Raw genomic sequence first — 18160 nt, 5'->3', positions numbered from 1 at the left:
GTGTTACAGCTGACGTTTTCTCCACGTTTAGTCGAGCTGAGCTGCCCTGCTCCTATTCTCCAGGCCTTTATTGTCTTTCTGATCAGTTTCAATTCATGTTCAGGCTTTACATCTTAGTTCCATTGTTTCTGTGGGCAGCTGAGGCACACTCTTGGGTGTGTATTTTTTCAGTGGCTTACTTGGTTTGTCTATTGCACTTCAGATATTAGCATAGGTGTAGAGTTAAGAGGGGACTCCGGGGACACACCCCACTCAATATTTTGGACATATGCATTTGTTCTGGGTCCAAACCCTTCAGCTGACAGGGGCCCTAATGTGTGGACTTTGCATGTCCTCCCCGTGTCAGTATGGGTTCTTTCTGGATTCTCCTTCCCTTCCCTCCTTCCTCCCACAGTCCACTGACATACTGGTTAGGTTAACTGGGGCCTCTAAATTGCCCGTAGGTGTGAATGTGAGCTTGAATGGTTGTCTGTCTCTATGTGTCAGCCCTATCATAGTCTGGCAACCTGTCCAGGGTGTGTTATAGCTGGGATTATCCTTAACAGCATGAGCATGAATGAATAAATAAAGACATCAGCTCCATAAATGAATACAGAAAAAGCCCAGAAATGTGCATAAAGGTGTGCCAGAGAGCAGGAAATTAAGTGTTTGATGCTCTGAATTTTCTGGCAGAGGATTCCTGAAAAATCCTGTTTCATATTTGTCCATCCCCAATTTTGAAACAACTTGTAACCTTGCATATTAGGCTGCTATAACGTGTGAGTATTGATTTTTTCTCCAAACACTGATTATTCATTCGGTCTGGAAATGGTGAAAAATGTCCATTGCAGTTTCCTGAAGATCAGTTTAATGTCACCATTAAGATACTCAGCTGATACTCTTAAGACAATATAAATCTACAAATTTTCACATTTGAGAAGCTGAAACCAGTGAATTTTCAGCCTTAACTAGCAAAATAGTCGATTAATTGACTAATATTTGCAGCTTAATGTATCAGTGTGTCACAGTGCATCCAATCAGAGTGGGGTCGGTACAGTATACAGTGTTTTAAGAGACTACTGTATATTGTCTATTTGTCAAAAACACACAAGCAGTACCTTTTGTGTCATTACTGCTGTTTCAAAAGTTGCTGAATAGATGCCTCTACAGCCTCTTTAAACACACTCTCTGTCTGTGTCATATTAATATTTGCCACTTATTGTTAAAATCCTTATCACAGACATTACTGAGTGTCTCGTTCCAGCCCAAACTCACCACCTGACCCCACTCATACCCTCCTCTTTGGGACATTTCACATTTTGTCTGGCATGCTCATACCACTCAGAGAGGCACTGTGATAACCACAGACATCCGTGCTTATTTCACCCCCCATATCTGCAGGTTGAGCACCACTGTATGAGTAAGAGCAGGGCTATATGTCGAGTGGCAACAAACATTCAGCTACCTGGGCAGGGGCTCTGTTCTAACACAAGGGAATTGGAGTGGTACTGTACGCCACAAATGGATTGTCCTTGAGCTGTGAGGTAGAGGAAATTAACGATGGATTTCAACTGCAAGATGGGGCAGACTGAAGGCAGCGGAGCCTGACTGGACAAATTGGGTCTGATGGCCTGGCCAGGAGTAAATATAAGGGGAGTGCTGGGTTCACTGCCATGTGATCCCCTTTTACGTCATCCGAAGCCTGCTCGGGCAGGTCGGACCTGGAAACAGTGTGTGATAAATGGGTGAAAGTGAAAGTAGGCAAGGCTTTCACTTGATTTGTACTCACAGAAAAGTTTTCCTATTGCGTTAGCAGTGGCCTTTGAAATGGATTAAACTTTTTCAGTGCTCATAGTGAGAGATTTTTTTCCATGCTTCACACCATTTGAATAAATCGAGGCATATCAGGCTAAACCTAGTGGTTAGAGAGACGGTTAATAAGCGATGACTTTCAGGATAAATTCACTTAACAGCAGTGAGAGGACACCAAATAGATGCCTGATCATTTAAATAGCTTAGATGAGAATAGATGTAACACATTTAAGTCTCATTTTCGGTCATCCCACAGCTCTGTTTCAGGACTTTTCAAAAAGACCAACAGTGTTTGTGTGTCGCTGTGTGCTCTGTCGACTTATTTGTTGACAGACACAAACACCTCTGATCACAGTGTAAGGATCAGTGTGTCCCTGTTTGCCCGTAGTGTAGCTGAATCTGTCTGTAGCTCTGCACTGCGATGGCTGTGAGAGAGTGCTGTGACACCTTCTGTCATCAGTTTGCCATCCAGGTGACTAACCTTACCACCTGTCCATCACTGGAGCAGTATTTGGTGGGGTGCTGCTCGTTACAGTCACACATTGTACAGTAATTTGAGGCAAATGTAAATTATCTTCAGTACTGATCATTGCTCAAGATGACTTATTCAAACTGCTTGTTTTGTTCTACTAACAGCCCCAAACCCAATTATATATAGTTTAATATAAAAGACCAAGAAAACCAGAAGCAGGAACCTGAGAATTTTGGCGCCTTACTCAAAAAGTGACAAAATAGTTTCAGCTCTGCAAACATTTTTTGAAAACAACATGATCTGAAATATTTTACAACACACACAATATGAACATCATGACATTTGGGCTTAAATAATGAAGATTTAATGTATATAATTTTGTTCACTTTTTCATCCAAGTATCAAAATATAGATACTTTAATATGTTAATATCTTCAGTTCCTTTGTAACTGGCCGTCTCTAGAGGTCATCGTATCAGCAGTGGTGGAAGAAGTATTCAGATCTTTTACTTAAGTAAAAGTAGTGTCATGTATCAGTTCAAGGAGGACCCAAATGCAGACAAACAGGCAGGTCGAACTTTTAACAAAAAGCAAGCTTTAATGCAGCATGTACAGGCAGGTAACTAAAAGTCCAAATGAAAGCAGAACCAAAACTAAACTGAAAACCAACCAGGATAATACGCTGAACTCAAATCCAAAATCCAAACAGAACATCAGGCAGGAAACGGAGCAGGGAATGACACCAAGAACACGGGGTTGAGCATAAGATGAACGCGGGACAAACTGACAAAGAAAAAAGGGAACACACAGGTATATATACACAGAAAACTAAGGAGGGAAATGGAGATTGGCTAACAGCAATGGCATGGAGGGGAACACTAGGGTGGTGCAAACAAGACTAATACAGAACATGTGTGAGGGGAAGACTCTGGGAACAGGGAGGGACTAACGAGACAGGTATGACAGAGAACAGGCGGGAAAACACACAAAGACAGATTAAACATGAATGAATAACATGAAACAAGGAGCACAAACAAAAAACTCCAAAATAAGGTCCAAGTCAGAAAAACATACTCAAAAACAAAACTTGAAGTACTCACCATGCAGAGTGGCTCCTGTCATGGTGTCATATTGTTATATAGAATATTATGTTGTTCTCTTTTTCTCAATAATGAATTTGCATAAGAGCATTTTAATGTTGTAGTTCATCAATTTAGAGCCAGTTTTAGAAACTTTATTTATTTATTTATTTATTTATTTATTTAATAGTTTATTTGTTTAAGAAGGGACAGTGGACATCAAGAAACATTCCCTTTAAAGAGAAAAAAAGAAAATGTAGATGCACCCAATTGCAGCCAGGGCTGATTTACATTGGTAGTCCCCCTGCCAGATGTTCATCAGCATGGTTCCTAAAAAATAATAAAAAATCAATACAGTACACATAGAATATGCAATTACAATATAAGATACATTAAAACACATAACAATCTTATCGTCGCAGTATAGAGTGGGCCAGCGACACATAACAGAAGTATTGCACACATCATGTTGCCTCCAGTGTCTTAAGTATATGTAAGCTTTATGTCTTGTTTCTGGGTGCAACCAAGTAACAAGCAGACGGGGGAGAAGGGGCTGTATGGGGTGTGTGGATAGTGTGTAAGCCTGTAGCAATGCAGAGTCCAGTACATAGATCTTGTTGTAGTTGTGATCAGTTGTGATAAATATCAGTAGTAGATGTAGAGACATTGGGGGTTAAAGTGCTGGAATAATGTAAAACACTAGACATACAAGTGCTGTAGAGCTATTTTCTAAGAGCTGTTAGTTACTTTGCAAAGTACATGGCAAACATTTGAGCCTGAGACAAAATAAATAAATAAATAGATAAATAATAAGAGAGAGAAGGGAAAAACGAAAAGAGAAATAAATAGATAAATAAATAATAAACAGCAGCCAGAGGAGAAGGGACTGTTTGGGGTGTGTAGATGGAGTGTAAAACTGCAACAATGCAAAGTCCAGTTCATAGTTCTTGTTGTAGTTGTGATTAGTTGGTTGTAGGAATACATGCAGACAGTTTTTTTTTGTATTTAACAATAGACATGATATTCTGAGCCATTTGTGAATGTGAGTCAATTCCATTGTGAGTATGCGGGCAGTCTCTTGAGTAGTTTTTGCTGATGTTAGTATATCTGCGTCGTCTGCATACATTTGTATGTGGGTGTTTTTGCATACAAGTGGCATGTCATTAATGTAAAGTGAAAAGAGTATTGGTCCGAGGATCGACCCCCACTGAACATGTGAGAAGAGAGGACTTTACCCCCTCAACAACAACACACTGTTTCCTATTAGTTAAATATGATTTTATCCACATGGTCGCCTGACCTGAGTAATTAAAAGAAGAGTTTGTTTAACAGCACTGCGTGATCAACCGTATCAAACGCCCTTTTCAAATCCAGGAATACTGCACCAGCACACACTGATTTATCAAGAAACTGTTTCGTTTTCTCCAAAAATAAATTAATGGCCGACTCTGTCGAGTGGTGTTCCCGGAAGCCAAATTGTGCGGGGTGCAACGGAGTATGGCCAAGGTTCAGATGCTCAGTTAGTTGTGTAAGCACACATTTCTCAATTATTTTGGAGGTCACTGGCAGGATGTTAATAGGCCTATAGTTATTCATGTCTGTCCTGCTGTGTACTGGGTAGGTTAGTAGAATAGTACTGCATCATACCTTATAAACATTTAATGTATATTAAAAGTAACAGTGACTGTCAAATAAACGTAGTGTTGTAAAAAGTGCAGTTTTCTCCTTTTAAATGTAGTGAAGTCGAAGTACAAATAAGCATAGAATGGTAGTACTTGAGTAAAGAACAAGTATTTTTAAATTGTACTTAAGTAAATGTACTTCCACTACTGCTAAATATGATATAAAGTACACTTAAAATGCATCCATATGTTTCTCTGGATAACAAACAGTCACTTAATGCCTCTGAACTGAAGCCATTGCAGTCTCGTCACCAGTTCAGAACACTTGCTGACTTGACTTTCTGTCAACCAGTGAAGGCCTTGACTGGGGCAATGGACCGTATTGGGCTGTCCTTGTGCCAAATTAAGCAGACGGTTTGGTGGTGGAGTTGTAACAGAGGGCTGTGTAAAGTCTCCCAGTGTGTGCTGCGTGCTCCCCATCCTGCACCATTCTTCCAGATTGCTATTTTCTAGCTCTCAGCGCACACGAGTTCCACCTCCACTAGGCAGGTAATTACTGTCACAATCACTGATGCCAAGACTTGGAACAGCTGCGTGTTGAGTCGGTATGTTTAAGTGTGTATGTGAATGAAAGAGAGAAAGAAAGAGGTGGAGGGGGGGTGGGGGGTAAGGCCCTGCATGTGTGTAAAGAAAGACGAGGACACGAAGGAGGAAGAGCAAGAAGAAAAAGAAAAGTGTGCAGCATTTCAGCACTTTGCTGGTTTGTGTCACAGAACGTTGTGTGAGTGTGTAGCACTGTGTGTGTGTGTGTGTGTGTGTGTGTGTTCAGCTGTCTCTGTCATTGAGCATAAGGGCAGTAAAGCAGAAGTTTCCTCTCCACTGATTAACTTTCTTTAAGAGCAGCACATCTAATTAAGCTGCTAAAAAGTGGCTGTGGGATCCCACACCGTGATTATACCACTTGCTGCTAGGTGAGTGTTTAAACACTCATCTGGGTATCGCACACAATAGAGGAAACCATCACTGTCAGATCCTGCCGTCTCAGAGCAGACAGAGAATATATTGTTACTGTCCCTATGGCTCAGTCTCACCAGCAACCTTATGACCCACAAGAAAACCCAGGGAGCTAATTACGGAGTATGAAAGACCACAGACAACATGCCGATGCGCATATGCTTCAGTGAGGTTTCTTAAAGTAGAGATAACCTGGGTTATTTGTTAGGAAAAGCCAGGATCACATATGTCATATAATGTTAAAAACATCCTTTAATTCCCCATAACAGACGCTTAGTACATTTTTATTTTACAATCTCATTATGCCAACTTGTGAAAAGACAGGTCTTGTGTTGTGCCCAGCTAGAGAATGACTGTGAAACAAGTAATGAGTGCAGTTATGAGACTGTGAGGGAGTAATCAATCATCATTGACTGTAGTGCTGCAGGGTGCAGAGGGGCTCTCACTTACTGGCAGTGGATTGGCACTGCTGTTCCCATTTTCTCCAAAGCCCACTTAATATCGAGACTGTTTTATTTCAGGGTAAAAATAAACAGAAAGAATGGAGCTGTGCTGTGTCCTAGTGAACAATGTAGAATACAGAGGATCTCTTTTCTATGAAATCATATACTGCCCTAGTGACGAGTTTCACCAGGAAGTAGCACAATGAAATCCAATCACGCATCTTTGTAAAATAAGTGGTGCTGGAGTGACATAGTGACTACTGTGCAGTTACCTAAACTATGGCTGCTAGCTATCCTACTAGTAGTCCTGACTCATTGGATGTAGACTGTGGCTATAAGCCTGCCATTGGCTGAAATCCCCTTCGCTACAGGAAACAACAACCTCTAAGCTAACAACTGACACGCCATAAATGGCAAGTTTTGGCAAGTTAACTTGTCAGACTTGATTTGCCACATCTTTCGAAACATTTCCAATCAAACGATACCTGAATTTGATCCCTTTTTGCGCCAGGGGTTTGATTCCAAATCGTCCTGACTCCCTGCTTGCGAGTCTAGCCGGTTAGCACAGCACTAACACCAAACACTGAGCCATTAAACGCTCCCAACAGACTTTTAAGCCATTCACATAAAGGGTATCAAATGAAGTACTTAGTATTGATGTCACTTTAAGGTAGTGTATTGGTACTGTTATCGTATTTTCTTTAATGATACCCAGCCCTATCTGTTACTGTTATTGGCTTCGTTTTCTTTTGCAGAGTATTGCTCGCCTCCTCACTTGCAAATGTTCCACCAAAACCGTTCCCCCCAAACACTTTTTGCAAGAGCACCATCGTTTCATCCTGCTCAAGACAATTGTAAATGGTTTAAAGAAATGAAAACAAGCCAAAGCTTGTTTCCAGCCCTGTCTCTAGCACTGACATGTACAGCGCTGCGGAGATAAGTCTAGATATGTGAAACTGTCCTACTAGCTTAAGCCAAAATATCTCACCGCATTATCTGGCTTGCTATGCCAAACATGAGGCTTCAAAACATCAGTCTGTGAATAACATTATGATGGCTCTATTATTTTGATACAGTCTACCCTACCAGCTAGCTAGTTGGCAACATAGCTAGCTTGCACATTTAGCAGGGCAAAAAGTCAGCATGTTTTATATAATTGTTTCATTAATTCTATTATTCAAAGCTTAATTAATTGGGGGTTTTTTTACCACTAGGAGGCAGTGCAATAAGATTCAAACACAACATTGGCATATCACATCACTGATGGATTACTGAAGGGGCCTACCGTCACAGGTCCAGGGGCTCAAAGTGTCAGAGGCGCCCTGGCATTCACCTGCAAAATGTCACTCAAAGTAAAAAGACCACAAAAAGACTGTAAAATAACTATACAAACAACCCAAAAAGACACGAAATAATTACACAAACAATCAAAAAAGACACAAAATGACTACAAAGAGACACTAAATGACCGTAAAGGGACAAAGTAACCACAAAGAGGCACAAAACAACAACAAGGAGACACAAAATGATCACAAAAAGATGAAAAATAACAACAAAAAAGAGCCAAAGTCACCACAGTGTCTGTGTCTTAATCCTATGTAGGTGTAGGTGTATGGTGATCTTTTTTTTTCACTGAAAGTATTGATTGCTGCTTCAGTGTTTAGGGGTTAGGTGTTTCAGTTTACACTTAAAGAACAACTATGTGCCCCAAGACAACATGTTTAAACTTGTATTAATCAGAAGGGGCTGTTTCCTACAACATCATCAGTTACAAGATCCTCAGCATTGAGCTACTCACTCAGTGTAAACCAACATAGCTACAGGCATTGGCTTAGTGTGGGAAATGTAAATTCATGTTTTGAATTAATAGCAACCCAGCATCCACCGCCTTTAACAAGGCTTTGACAAAGTAATCTGTTAATAGAATACAGCCACTGTCATCAGCACACACTCAGCAGGCAGTCGCTGTCCCCACTGTAAGGTCACTAGACTTGGTTATTAGTCTGCATTTAAAGGGACCGAGTATCTCGTCTGTTCCACCAAACTTCGGGACTTGTGTATGAGTGCCTCCCCGTTACCATAGACGTTCTGCCTTGTTAAACTGCCTAATTAGCAAGATTCCTCTCCTAATCACCGCCTTTAATGGACTGTCCAAAACGATCGACAAACGGGGTTTCACCAGCGGAAGTCTTGGCCAAGTCGGCCATTTTTAGACTCAATTAATTTTTCAAATGACAGGATTGGGAGAAAGAGAGAAGGAGGCTGTGGCAAAATATTTCTTTTGAGGAGGCAGAGAGGGAAGTAGACAATGGAAGAAGGAAAATACACCAAGCAGAAGAGGCAGAGAAGAAAGTCAGGGAGGTGGTATTGCAAATTACAGGAATGTAATGGCTGGTGTAATGTTTCAATTGGTGCGAGCCATGGGGACTGTATGATAAAGAGCCACAGAAGTGATTAAGGCTGTGGATTTGTCTAATGATTTTCTCTCCTCACTTATATGGTGTGAGAGGATTAGTACCTCTGTTTGATTGGCTGTCTGAGTCTGTGCATGCATGTCCAGTGTGTGTGTGTGTGTGTGTGTGTGCATTTATAAATGTGTGTATGCTCTGACTTCCACACAAAATATAAATAATTGGTGCCTACAGTTTGTTGATACAGCACAGAGACGTTGGTGTGTGACATATATAATCCCATGTGTTGACTAGATTCAATATACAAGACAAATTGTACAGTTGTAACCTTGGTTGCTATGGTGTGTGTCAGTGGTTACCATGGCAACTCTGGGGCGACTTTTTTTGTGGTTATGTGACTGCTTTGTTGCGGTTTTCTGAGAGGCTGGTATTAATTCTGGCAAAGAGGTGAGGAGGTCTCTCCATCCATCTCTCCACTTCCCTGCCAATTTTTACCACACTCCATCTCCATCTTTCATCATTCCACCTCTCAGGGCTCCATCTCGCTCACTTTCAACTTTTCACATCGCCCTGTCACCCTCTGTCCTTTTCCCACCCTCATCTGTCTGCCTCGGTGTATATTTCAGCCTCACCTTCTTTCCCCTTACCTGCCCACATGCCCCTCCGTCTTTCACTTTCACGCCTGCTTTGACATCATGTTTTTTTACCCCTGTTGCGTCTCTCTGCCGGTTCCTGCTACCCTCCCTCTCTCTCTATCTCTCTTGCTATGTGTCCGTTGCTTCTGTGTGCTTGCTCACCCATCATATGAATTGCTGTGCCGTAAATAGCTCAGGGGTTACTCTAGGTGGTGTCATGGGGCTGTCTAGGAGCTGGTGAATGTGCATTTGGAGCATTTGTGGAGTGCGTTTAAAATCACAAATCTGGGACAAAGCAGTGTGTGCACAAGGTAACATGAACACTCACCTCTTCCCCATTATTCCATCTGTTGGGTGGGTGTAGTGAAGGAATGTACCTGATGGTGCAACCTACCTAGTTACTGTAGCACTGACCTGCTGAGAAAGTAAACTCCAACAAGTCCTCCAACCTAAACTACCATAACAAGTTGTATTGTTGGGATGACAGAGCTACTATCATCTCTGTGCGGCTGGATTTAAGTAAGTTCACTAGTGATGTGAAGAGCAGCTTTTTTAAGTGACCTGAATCTACTGGTTCACCACTGCTTGGTTCACAGAATCTCTCTCACAGTTGAAAGTGGGCACAACTGGACATGTACCATACTGAAGCAGGTTTTGGATTCATTCACTCCTGCCTCATGCCAACAATGCCCTTTAAGAGTTGTTCAAAAAGAAAGATTTGTTCAGGAATGTGACACCACTAAAGTTCACACTACAAGACTTTTAAAATCAGCAGACTGTACTGTTCACATTTCCCAACTTTCAGTCTTGTTATCATGAGTCTTGAAGACGCTGTGGTTTCCTCACTGCATGACTGTCCGGCAACAGGGGTTCAGTACACTACACTTTCACTAGGAGGAATCCCCTATGAGTGTGTGTGATGCGCAGGTTGACCCACAACCAGTGAGTCCCATTTGTTGACCATGGGTGGGTTCAGGAAAATATCATGGGTTTGGGCGGCAGGTCAAAAAGTGACAAAGCAGCATTCTGATTAGGTTATTAATAACTTACAGAAATATTGCGTGCAAAAGTGAATCCATTTTCCATCTCCTCTTCTCCTCTGTCTGTCTGTCAGTCTCTCTCTCCCTCTCAAGCACACACACGCACACACACACACACACCCCTTTGAGAGCACAACAACGCCCAGTGCTTGTGTCTGTTCTCAACCCATGTCCTACGCTCCCATTGACTGTAACTCACCAACAGATCCCTGACAGTTCAAGATATGTAGCCTTCTCGATATCAGAGGAGCATCTGTGATACATTGGCAAGCTTCTGCTGATTTGCCTCTTTGTCAGGGCGCTCCTAAAACTGTTGGCAAGTGGAAAATCAAGACAAAGGGCACCTTGTGTGAACTAGGCAATGTGGTGCTTTCAGTAATGTGCTAACGTTAGCATGCTAACATGCTCAAAATGACAATGCTAAGATAGTGATACTTTGCAGCTGTAAAGTTTACTGTCAGAAAGTCAGGGGATCGCCAAAGACAGTAGGATTCATCCTCTGGGAACCATGAATGTTAGTGCACAAATCTGAGATAGATGTGAATATATATTTAACACAATAACTGATAGATTTGATCTAGTGGTGGCACTAGATAAAACATCAGGGGATCACCAAAGTTCTGGGGATTTATCCACTGGGGGCTATGAATGTCTGTATCAAATTTCATGGCAGTTCATCATAATCGTTAAGCTACTTCAGTCAAAATCAACAATGTCAACCTCTTGTATCACTAGAGGAAAAGCCAGGGGATCAAAGTAAGAGAGATTCATCCTCTGGGGGTCATGAATCTTTGTCCCAAATTTCATGACAACACACAATAGATGATTTGATATGGTGGACCACCAGACCAAACAGCATTACCATGCAAAACACAGATGCTGACTGTTTGTGGAAGGCAGGGTGCCAACTGTGATGCTGTAACAAGAGTATTTCTGCTGTTGCTTCTCAGAGAAAAACAGTCATTATTTGATCACAAGGGGTCACTTGTCAGGAAAACATGAACATCCGTCATGTAATATAAGTGTCTGACCAAACCACTAATGCTGTTCATTCACACAAATCTCCAAACCACTAAAAGGAATACATTTTGACAGAAGGAAACAGCTGTCTTATGCTGGTGCTTTGATGGTATAATTACACTTGAAATTACCCTTTATTAATAGCTCACACATGCTTCAACAAACCACTCGCTCACAAACAGTTACAAAGCACTTGAGTTGACTTTTATTGCATAAGAAGGCTCCGTATCCACCCCTCTCTTCTTCCCTCCTGCTCTCATTCCTCTCTCCCTGCCCTTTCTCCTCCTCTGCCCTCCCCTCTCTCTTTCGTTGTCTCTGTCTCTCCTTCTCCGCTCCTCCTCTTGTGTCCCTGTGGGGTTTCTCCAGCAGCTGTCATGCAATAGTGTGAGCATGAGGGGAGATGATCTATGGGCTGCTACACCAGAGCAATTAGCCAAAAGAAATTCCGAATGGAGAGGGAGATACAGTCAAGGAATGGGAAGTAATAAAGGGGTTGAGACAGAGGAGAGCAGATCCAGAATGGGGAAAAAAAAAGGCACAAAAGAAAAAGGTGTGGGTGAAGTGGTAGACGGTGAGATGAAATCTGAAAAGGACTCAGAAGGAGAGATGATTCAGACTTTTCCTTAAGCAGAGTTTCGTGTGCAGGGCAAAGATAGTAAAAGTAGACGGATGATGCTCTCGACGAGGTGGTGGGGAAGGAGGTGAGCGTGTGCAAAGGGTGAAGAAAATAAATGGATCGGGGAAAAGAGGCATAGTATGGTGGAATTCCAAGGGTAGAGAGGAGATGAAGAGTAATTAGGTGGAGAGATCCAAACCGGTAGGAGGGACATCAAGAACAGCTGGGAGGGAAAGAAGGAGCAAAGGTTGATAAGGGAGGTGGGGGAGGGAAGGAGGGATAGAGCCAATGACAGTGGGAGTGATTGTGAAAAGAGGAATATACAGTAGGGAGGAAAGAAATAAGGGAGCAAAGGTGGGAGTATTACAGGGGAGGGGGCGTAATGCTGGTACATTTGCAAAAGAAAGGAAGGAGAAGGGGAAAGTGGGGCAGTAGGAGGGAGGAGGAGGTGAATAAAAGGAAGAGAATAGTTAGGATAAGGGAATTTGGTGCAAAGGACAAAGTTAAAAAGTTAGTTTAAAAGTTAGGAAAATGGTAAAAGCCTGTTTTTTTGTGCCAAGATTATCAAATGGTGTGACAACAATTAATCAAAGAATTCACAAGCTCCTAAAAAGTTAGTTTTTTAAAGCATTTCTCTATTACAATACATATGTGAGACTAAATAAACACCAGCTTAAAGGGATAGTGCACCCAAAAATGAAAATTCAGCCATTATCTACTCACCCATATGCCAATGGAGGCCCTGGTGAAGTTTTAGAGTCCTCACATCCCTTGCGGAGATCAGTGTGAACGCGGAGCACAGAGAAGCAGTCAGAGCTACAGGCTACAGTGAGGCTAAAAACAGAGTTCATATGACGTTTTTCCAAACAACTTTTTATGTCGGGGCTTCAGGACACTTGGATCACTACAGGCGAGCAGTATGGAGATACTTTGTGGATTCAATTTTGTGTTCTTGGACGTTAGTCTGGGGTGCCATCCACCATTAGGTGCGCTGGCGCTCCCCCCGCCGATCTCCGCAAGGAATGTGAGGACTCTAAAACTTCACCAGGGCCTCCATCGGCATATGGGTGAGTAGATAATGGCTGAATTTTCAATTTTGGGTGCACTATCCCTTTAAGTGAAAGCTTAAGAAGTACCCATATTTTTAAGGAATTTAACACCCCAAAACACAATTTGGTTTCATCAGGACTGTAGAGGTGTGGTTCAATCGGATGTGATTGACAGTGGCCTGGCAACATAACCCATCAACCCCACAGCTGTCATTACATTGGTGCATGAAATCACCCTGTTCTCCAACTAAGTTCCATCCACTTTAAACCAGTGAGAAAGAACCCAGAACAACAAAAATGCAGAAATCTCTTTTGTGGAATAACCATACTAGCTCTAACCTTTGTAAGCTATTGTGTATTCCTGTGGGACCCCATTGCTGATACAAAAAGCTGATTTTGATTTTAGAGGTCCAGTGTGTAGGATTTGGGGTCATCTATTGGCATAGATGGAATATAATATTCATGACTATGTCTTCTTTAGTGTATAATCAGCTGACACTACAAGAATCATTGTGTTTTCGTTGCCTTAGAATGAGCTGTTTATATTTACACGTGGAGCCGGTCCTCGTCCACAGAGTCCATCATGTTGCTTATACAGTAGCATGAAATGGACACATCAAACACCGGCTCTTGATCGTGTCATTTTTGTTTCTGCATCATCCACCACAGTCCTCCTATACATGCTAGGCACATGGGAAACATTTCAGTTGGTTGTAGTCTGTAACCTCACCCCTAGATGTCACTAAATCCTGCACGCTGGAGTTTTAAGGGCCTTTACAATTACAAAGCTATGGTTGCACTTTTCAATCTTAAATGTCTTGACTTTCTTGATTATTGTGGACACTTTTGATGCTTTGGGAACAAATGATGCACAGACCCAATATGCTAATATGTACAATAATAATTCTATAACAATAGCATTTATCATGTCTTATGTCTTAGGTCTTATGTCTTCTACTTGTGGTTGTGTGTTCATTTATGCAGTCAGACAAGTGTTCCAATCTGCATCACTAGGTATAAGCTAACATCACCTTGCCTTTCCTCTATAGACACATGGATACACCCAAACACCATACAGCACATCAGTCAATTCTACCCAACCAAGGTAATCCACCGTCAAACACAGTATGGTGTGGATTTTACTGTTAACATGCGTTTTCTGTCAACACCATCCTCTCGTGCACTGGGGAGCTGCTACTAGATAGGCTGCAGGTCTTTGCTCCGGGTCCCTGAGAGGCCAGCAGTCCTTTCGGTTTCTCTCTTGTTTACCCCGAGCCTGAGGGGCCTCACGTCTGACAGCCGGTCCCAACGCTGAGACCCGCTCTGACCATCTGTCTGGGCCATGCAGTCAGAGTATTGCTGCTGACATGACATTCTTGTGTTTTTCTTTTTCATGAAGGGGTATCACTACCACTGCGTTTGAGTCATCTGTGTTGACTATGATTTAAAAAAAAAAATGTTAAAGGGACAGTACACCCCAAAATCAAAACTTTTGGTAATAGTATGAACCAAGTTAATTGTTGAGATGTGAGAACCCAGATATCCATAAAAAGGAGTCCGATGGGACGAGAGTGAGATGATCAGACCTCCAGGGTAGCCAAATTATTTAGAAGATAAAATGGAGGTGAGCTGTAAAATAATCAATCAAACTGTCCACTTGAAACATCCATTATGGTTGCACATGGTTTACCTGTGCAGTGAGTGATTATTACTGACATCTTAGATATGCTCACTTTCAATTTTATGCCCAAACAAAGTGCTGGATAATCCGACTAAACTAGTGGTTACGATGCTTTTTATACAACCTGTCTTGTGTTTTTTGCCCATTCCAACCTCTGTTTGTGTTTGTAGATCTCCTCAGTTACTTTACTAAGTACAGCATATCAAACAGATGGCAAAAAAATTTAAATAATTTTTCAAAGTTTAAATCTGGTGATATCATGTGTTTTTATTAATATCAACAAATCGTAAGAAAAGACAAAAAAAAAAACAATGAATTTATCTTATTAACAAATATTGTGTGAGTAGCCAAAGCCTGATATTATTTCCCTGACACATAGACCATCATTTGTTTTCCAAAAGCTATCAAAAATACATTAAAAACACAACTAAGCCACACCTTGCACTGGGGAACATGTTACTTCATTATGATGAACATTGGCACTGTGCTTTATTTGGAGTCAAACCCAAATACAGTGTCGCACAGCTCGACATACTCCCTCAGAGCACCACATCTGACCCTGAAAACAGTCCCCACAAAATATATTATGGTCCTGTCTGAGTAACATTTGCTTAAAACTATGGTGCCCAGCTGCATTAGGAAATTATTCATCATTTTTAAACTATATTTAAGAGCCATTTTTGAAGATTTACACCTTCAGAAACAAATGGGCAGAGGGCTGAGAGAGACAGTCAGTTCAGTTTTTGGTTCATTCATGAGATTTGTTGCCACTGTGGACCAAAATGTAGAGTATGACCAGCCTAAACCCTGTCAGTAAAACTTTGCAGTGATGCTGTGTCCCCAGATCTGAGCAAATTTGCGACTGTAAGCAAAGGAAATGCTGTAAATACCACCCAGCAGAATGATCCTTTACTCACTCTTACATCATCGCGGAGTAATTCCTCTATTCCCACATTTCTGAAAGTGACATGAATCACAATTTTTGCGAGTGTGCAAGCGTGCAGAAGCAATTGTTGATTGCTGAATGGGATTACGAAGAGGAACATGTTGCTCATTCCTCTTGAGAGACGCCTACAAGGGTTTGGTTCTCTGCCGTTGTATTCCCTGTTCAAATCTAAGGTGGTTTCCCTCAACAAAGCCTGACGTACAACACAAAATGATTAAACACGGGGGTTGGTGGAAAAAGGAATTATTGATGCAGAAAATTGATTTCTGTAATGAAATGTAATTGAAACAAGTTGCTTTGCAGGATGTCTCATGCAGTGATTATAAACAAGTACACATTGCTTTGTGTGTTTCTGTATATGAGTCTTTGGCTTAATGTGTGTGTGTGACTCATTCATTTACTGTTGTACTAATGTCTCCAAATGTGTTGGGTAGAAATGGTTAATGCTACATGTACCTTTAGATATGTGTGTGTGTTGACACTCAAATGCGAATGCACACACCTACACTCCATGGACATTATAGAATCTGCCAAACCATAATCTTCCACTGTCTTGTAGGATGGACATTGTACTGTAAACATTAGCTGTCTGTCAGCACAGCTCAGCATCATCCTGCACTTCATTGGCTCTGTGGGTGTTTGTTTGTGTGGATGGTGGGTGTGTTTGTGTGTCATAATAGATGGATTCAGGTACAAACAGCTGGTCCACTTCAACCAGGTATTGAGAGCTAGACACAAATAAGTCTAATTAATTGTGATCGACTTCAGCGCTGATGTGATTCTGTTTTCACTGCCATCACTCCAGCACACTCCTCACTGATTCTCCACTCATGCTCCCTCTTTTCTTTATCCAAATTTCTCCTTAACACCTAACCTCTCTTTACTGCAGCTCTCACTAAAAGTATTATGAATGCAGGGTCGGTTTCTTGACACGAGGGAATGAGTTTGGAGAGTATGATTCCATTGCACTTCAGTTTCCAGATAAATCAGTCATTTATTGAGGTGGGTGACCTTCATGTTGCAGCCCACACAGGCCTTCATCTACCTGAGCTGAAGATCCCATCAGCCTGTGTTCACAAGTCACATTTCAGCCCCAGTGGCGAGTGAGAGTGATTCAATGAAACAGTCAGAGAGGCACCCCTTGACCAGTTGAATTTGCTTCCATTTTTGTTATCTGAAGTTTTGGAAGTGGGTGGCGGGAGCTGGGAGGTTAAAGCAGTGGTCTCGCAACCAGAGTGTTGGTGGTGCAACATCTGAGATGAACTCCTATCAATATTTATAATTACAATGGATCAAATGAGTATGTGAAATGTGTCTCTTAAACTGACCATCCCACAGAGAATCACCACCACCACCCTCTGCTCTTCCCCTTTTGCCTGATATCAGACACAGTTTGTTACACTCTGTTTCCATCTTCAGTCTGACATATCGACCACTCTGATTTTGGTGGAGGAGGGGGATTCGATTTTCCCTAACCATCACTAGAGACCAGCATATCTTCCCGAGTCCAACATCATTTTAAGTCATCACTGATGCGTAGCCATGCCAACATATCTGTTGTTGTTGACAGGGTGTTAATATTGGAGCAGAGCAAAGTAAAAACAAACCACAATATCGAGCAGTGTTGGGAAGACCTGCCGATTTAGATCAGTCTTGATAGAAGCATCAGTTTTGTTTATAGCGGCCGCCATTGTTGTTATTACTCAGTGGTTTTGGTGAACCACCATGGCACTGATTGGCTAATTGTTAGACCTCCTCAGGCACTCATTTTATTTCTTTAACCAAGAAACCATGTTTCATGTCATAGTGCCAGACGAATCATTCAACTCTAACTTGGTTGAGCAGGTGGATTCAAAGGTCCGGACCCAGGTAACTTCCCCCTTAGTGTTTTGGCATCTTTCAGCTCATTGTTTTGGGTTTAATGGCCAAGAAATGTACAGTTTGGTTCACTCACTGCTCTCATCAACTCCCTTTTCAGTCATAGCAGGCTGTTTTTTGTTTTTTTTTTTAGCAAAAAGCTCAGATAGACCCATTTACACAACCTCCTGAGTCCTAACAAAGATTATTCCTATTTTTTAGGGAGTGGTGGAGACCAAAACAGAGCTAAAAGAGAGAGAATATTACACTTAAATTGTCTGATGACCTGAAACATGACTCCAAATGAATGTTAATGTTGCTCCATGTTTGCTGCCAACCCTGCTGCATGTGACAAATACACAACTATTAGCTAAAATTTTTATCTGTATATGTCAGTGTTGTGTTTACAGCTTGTTGTCCTGCTCCCAATTGGCCAAAACAAAATTACAGCAGGTTTTTTGTTTAATTGAAGCTTAAAAACACAA

At 41.7% G+C, this 18160-nt stretch overlaps 1 protein-coding gene across 1 annotated transcript in view; it reads left to right on the top strand.

Annotated features, from left to right (window-relative positions):
- Positions 1 to 18160, top strand: part of kcnh8 (potassium voltage-gated channel, subfamily H (eag-related), member 8) — a 66488-nt gene that overhangs the window by 1075 nt on the left and 47253 nt on the right. The window lies entirely within an intron of this gene.

The sequence above is a fragment of the Epinephelus lanceolatus genome, chromosome 16, assembly GCF_041903045.1.
Source record: "Epinephelus lanceolatus isolate andai-2023 chromosome 16, ASM4190304v1, whole genome shotgun sequence".
Lineage (NCBI taxonomy): Eukaryota > Metazoa > Chordata > Actinopteri > Perciformes > Serranidae > Epinephelus > Epinephelus lanceolatus.
This window is presented reverse-complemented; position numbering and strand designations above follow the sequence as displayed.